The sequence below is a fragment of the Hypanus sabinus genome, chromosome 16 (assembly GCF_030144855.1).
Source record: "Hypanus sabinus isolate sHypSab1 chromosome 16, sHypSab1.hap1, whole genome shotgun sequence".
NCBI lineage: Eukaryota > Metazoa > Chordata > Chondrichthyes > Myliobatiformes > Dasyatidae > Hypanus > Hypanus sabinus.
The window spans coordinates 36,744,038-36,750,037 of NC_082721.1; positions in this window are offsets into that span (position 1 = coordinate 36,744,038).

The following is a 6,000-nucleotide window of genomic DNA, read 5'->3' on the forward strand; positions in this document are numbered from 1 at the left end:
AAGGCACACCTGTTCGCCTGCTTGTTAATGTAAATATTTAATCAGCCAATCAAGTGGCAGCAACTCAATGCATAAAATCATGCAGACATGGTCAATAGGTTTAGTTGTTGTTCAGACCAAACATCCGAATGGCAAAGAAATGTGATCTAAGTGACTTTGACCGTGGAATGATTGTTGGTGTCAGACAGGGTGGTTTGAGTGTCCCAGAAACTGCTGATTGCCTGGGATTTTCACAACAAAACACTCTCAAGAGCTTACAGAGAATGGTGCAAAAGACAAAAAACAATCCATTGAGCAGCAGCAGCTCAGCAGGCAAAAATGCCTTTTATGAGAGAGATCAGAGGAGGTCCATACTGGTTCAAGCTTGAAAGGAAAGTGTTGCTAACTCAAATAACCATGAGTTACAACAGTGGCGTGCAAAAGAGCATCTTTGAAGCACAACACGCCAAACCTTGAAGTGGATGGGCTACAGAAGCAGAAGACCACAAGCATACACTCAGTGCCACATTACTAGATACAGGGGCTACGTCATAAAATGGCCACTGAGTGTATATAAAGCGAGGAGGAATGCAGATATGGTAGATGCAGGATTATTCTCTCCTTATCAGAGGCAGGTAACACAAAAGAGCATAGAATTAGTATAAGGGATACAAAATTTACTGGGGACTGTGAGGGGCCTTTTCTCTCAGACAGTGGTGACTACCTGGAATGCATTGTTAGGGAAAGTAGTAGAAGCAGAGTCACTGAAGGATTTTTACAAATGTCTAGACATTGAAGATTATGTGCCAGGTACTGGAAGATGGGATTAATATGGACATGTGCCTACAGATTGGCGTGGACATAGTGAGCTGAATGCCTGTTTCCATGCTGTACGCTTAAGACAAGTTGCAAAGCAGATGATAGAGTATCAAAGACAGAGAGAAACTCCTCCCATTGGAGATAAGCCACAAACAAAGGAACATACAGCAAAATAATGGACTAAAAAACAAATAAAAAAGGCATGAGAAAATATTTTCTTATCATGTGATCTGGCTATGAAATACACCGCTAGATGTAATAGCTGAAATAGGTTCAACTTAAGCTTCCAAAAGGGAGATGGGTAAATAACTGAAAGGAAAGAATTTGCAGCAGTATGGGCAGAAGGTGAGAGAGTGGGGATTGGCTGGATTCCACAGAGCTGTATGGATTGAATGGGCTGATTGGCCTCCGTTCGTAACCATAGTGATTCCATGAGTTACATTGAAAAACATTTCAGATTCAGATTCACTTATTCAACACATGTACATTGAAACATATGGTGAAATGAATCATTTGCATTAACAATCAACACAACACAAGGATACTGGGGAGACTTCACAAGTGTCGCTACATTCATAGCATTTTAGAACATAGAACATAGAACAATACAGCACAGACGGACAGACATACTTTATTGATCCCGAGGGAAATTGGGTTTTGTTACAGCCGCACCAACCCAAGAATAATGAAGAAATATAGCAATATAAAACCATAAATAATTAAATAATAAGTTAATCATGCCAAGTGGAAATAAGTCCAGGACCAGCCTATTGGCTCAGGGTGTCTAACACTCTGAGGGAGGAGTTGTAAAGTTTGATGGTCACAGGCAGGAATGATTTCCTATGATGCTCAATGTTACATCTCGGTGGAATGAGTTGCTGGCTGAATGTACTCCTGTGCCTGACCAGTACATTATGGAGTGGATGGGAGTCATTGTCCAAGGTGGCATGCAACTTGGACAGCATCCTCTTTTTAGACACCACCGTCAGAGAGTCCAGTTCCACCCCCACAATATCACTGGCCTTACGAATGAGTTTGTTAATTCTGTTGGTGTCTGCTACCATCAGCCTGCTGCCCCAGCACACAACAGCAAACATGATAGCACTGGCCACCACAGACTCGTAGAACATCCTCAGCATTGTCCAGCAGATGTTAAAGGACCTCAGTCTCCTCAGGAAATAGAGATGGCTCTGACCCTTCTTGTAGACAGCCTCAGTGTTCTTTGAGCAGTGCAGACCATTTGGCCCACAATGTTGTGCTGACCTTTAAACCCTGCCTCACATATGACCCTCCACTTTAAATTCCTCCATATACCTGTCTAGTAGTTTCTTAAATTTCACTAGTGTATCTGTCTCCACCACTGACTGAGGCAGTGCATTCCTTACACCAACCACTCTCTGAGTAAAAAGCCTTCCTCTAATACCCCCCTTGAACTTTTCTCCCCTTACCTTAAAGCCATGTCCTCTTCTACTGAGCAGTGGTGCCCTGGGGAAGAGGCGCTGGCTGTCGACTCTATCTATTCCTCTTAATATCTTGTATACCTCTATCATCTCTCCTCTCATCTTCCTTCTCTCCAGAGAGTAAAGCCCTAGCTCCCTTAACCTTTGATCGTAATGCAAACTCTCTAAAAATGGCAGCATCCTGGTAAATCTCCTCTGTACCCTTTCCAATGCTTCCACATCCTTCCTATACTGAGGCGACCAGAGCTGGACACAGTACTCCAAGTGTGGCCTAACCAGAGTTTTATAGAGTTGCATCATTACCCCACGACTCTTAAACTCTGTCCCTTGACTTATGAAAGCTAACACTCCATAACTTTTCTTAACTACCCTATCTACCTGTGAGGCAACTGTCAGGGATCTGTGGACATGTACCCCCAGATCCTTCTGCTCCTCCGCACTACCAGGTATCCTGCCATTTACTTTGTACTCTGCCTTGGAGTTTGCCCTTCTGAAGTGCACCACCTCACACTTCTCCGGGTTGAACTCCATCTGCCACTGCTCAGCCCACTTCTGCATCCTATAAATGTCTTTCTGCAATCTTCGACAATCCTCAATACTATCCACAGCACCACCAACCTTTATGTCGTCTGCAAACTGGCCAACCCAACCTTCTACCCCCACATCCAGGTTGTTAATAAAAATCATGAAAAGTAGTGGTCCCAGAACCGATCATTGTGGGACACCACTAGTCACAACCCTCCAATCCGAATGTACTCCCTCCACCATGACCCTCTGCTTTCTGCAGGCAAGCCAATTATGAAATCATCTGGCCAAACTTCCCTGGATCCCATGCCTTCTGACTTTCTGAATATGCCTTCTCTGGTACCTTGTCAAATGCCTTACTAAAATCCATGTAGATCACATCCACTGCACTACCCTCATCTATATGCCTGGTCACCTCCTCAAAGAACTCTATCAGGCTTGTTAGACATGATCTGCCCTTCACAAAGCTATGCTGACTGTCCCCGATCAGACCATGATTCTCTAAATGCCCATAGATTTTATCTCTAAGAATCTTTTCCAACAGCTTTCCCACCACAGATGTAAGGCTCACTGGTCTATAATTACCCTGACTATCCCTACTACCTTTCTTGAACAAAAGGACAATATTTGCCTCCCTCCAATCCTCTGGTACCATTCCCATGGACAACAAGGACAGAAGGATCCTAGCCAGAGGTTCAGCAATCTCTTCCCTTGCCTCATGGAGCAGCCTGGGGAATATTCCGTCAGGACCCTGGGACTTATCCGTCCTAATGTATTTTAACAACTCCAACACCTCCTCTCCCTTAATATCAACATGCTCCAGAAGATCAACCTCACTCATATTGTCCTCACCGTCATCAAGTTCCCTCTCATTGGTGAATACCGAAGAGAAGTATTCATTAAGGACTTCGGTCACTTCTACAGCCTCCAGGCACATCTTCCCACCTTTATCTCTAATCGGTCCTATTTTCACTCCTGTTATCCTTTCATTCTTCACATAATTGAAGAATGCCTTGGTGTTTTCCTTTACCCTACTTGCCAAGGCCTTCTCATGCCCCCTTCTTGCTCTCCTCAGCCCCTTCTTAAGCTCCTTTCTTGCTAGCCTATATTCCTCAATAGACCCATCTGATCCTTCCTTCTGAAACCTCACATTTGCTGCCTTCTTCCATCTGACTAGATTCTCCACCTCACTTATCACCCATGGTTCCTTCGCCCTACCATTCTTTATCTTCCTCACCGGGACAAATTTATCCCTAACATCCTGCAAGAGATCCCTAAACATCGACCACATGTCCAAAGTACATTTCCTTGCAAAAACATCATCCCAATTCACCCCTGCAAGTTCGAGCCTTATAGCCTCATAATTTGCCTTTCCCCAGTTAAAAAATTTCATGTCCTCTCTGGTTCTATCCTTTTCCATGATAATGTTAAAGGCCCAGGGATTGGTGGTCACTGTCCCCAGATGCTCACCCACTGAGAGATCTGTGACCTGATCCCATTCATTACTTAATACTAGATCTAGTATGGCATTCCCCCTAGTCAGCCTGTCAACATACTGTGACAGGAATCTGTCCTGGACGCACTTAACAAACTCTGCCCCGTCTAAACCATTGGAACTAATCAGGTGCCAATCAATATTAGGGAAGTTAAAGTCACCCATGATAACAACCCTATTATTTTTGCGCCTTTTCAAAATCTGCCTCCCAATCTGCTCCTCGGTATCTCTGCTGCTACCAGGGGGCCTATAGAATACTCCCAATAGAGTAACTGCTCCCTTCTTGTTCCTGACTTCTATTCATACTGACTCAAAAGAGGATCCTGCTAAATTACGCACCCTTTCTGTAGCTGTAATAGTATCCCTGACCAGTAATGCCACCCCTCCTCCCTTTTTTCCTCCCTCTCTATCCCTTTTAAAGCACTGAAATCCAGGAATATTGAGAATCCATTCCTGCCCTGGTGGCAGCCAAGTCTCTGTAATGGCCACTACATCATAATTCCATGTATGTGTCCAAGCTCTCAGTTCATCATCTTTGTTCCTGATGCTTCTTGCATTGAAGTACACGCACTTTAGCCCTTCTGGATTACTACCTTTACACCCTATATTCTGTTTCTCTTTCCTCAAAGCCTCTTTATATGCTAGATCTGGCTTTACTTCATGCACTATACTTGCAGCCCTCACATGACCTTTATTCTCTTCCACCTCACTATCTGCTCCAACACTCTGGTTCCCCTCCCCCTGAAAATCTAGTTTAAACCCCCCGGGGTAGCACTAGCAAACCTTCCCGCAAGGATGTTAGTCTCCCTCCAGTTCAGGTGCAACCCATCCCATCGGAACAGGTCTCAACTTCCCTGGAACAAGGCCCAATTGTCCAGAAACATGAAACCCTCCCTCCTGCACCAGCTCCTTAGCCACATATTAGGCTGCATTATCTTCCTATTTCTGGCCTCATTAGCACATGGCATGGGTAGCAATCCTGAGATTGCAATCCTGGAGGTCCTGCCCTTCAACTTTGTACCTGAACTCCCTAAATTCTCTTTGCAGGATCTCCTCCTTCTTCCTATCCACGTCATTGGTCCCTACATGGACCATGACATCCGGCTGCTCACCCTCCCTCTTGAGAATACTGAGAACTCGATCCGAGATATCATGGACCCTGGCACCAGGGAAGCAACAGTCTATCCAGAATTCTCAATCTCTTCCACAGAACCTCGTATCTGCCCCCTAACTATCCCCTATCACTACTGCTCTCCTCTTTTCCCTCCTTCCCTTCTGAGCTGAGGGTCCAGTCTCAGTGCCAGAGACACAACCACTGCAACTTGTCCCTGGTAGGTCGTCCCCACCAACATTAACCAAAGCAGTATGCTTATTATTGATGGGAACAGCCACAGGGGTGCTCTGCTCTTCCTGTCTATTCCCCTTCTCTCTCCTGACAGTCACCCAGCTAACTGTGTCCTGACTCTTAGAGGTGACTGTCTCCCTGTAACTCCTGTTTATTTCTGCCTCTGCCTCCCGAATGATCCGAAATTCATCCATCTCCAGCTCCAGTTCCCTAACTCGGTTTGTCAGGAGCTGCAGCCGGATGCACCTTTTACAGGTGTAGTCATCAGGGACAATTGTGCTCGCCCTGACTTCCCACATCCTGCAAATGGAGCTCTTGACTGCCCTAACTGCTGCCTCCATTACCAACTCCTAAGCTAATTAGATTAATTAAAGGAA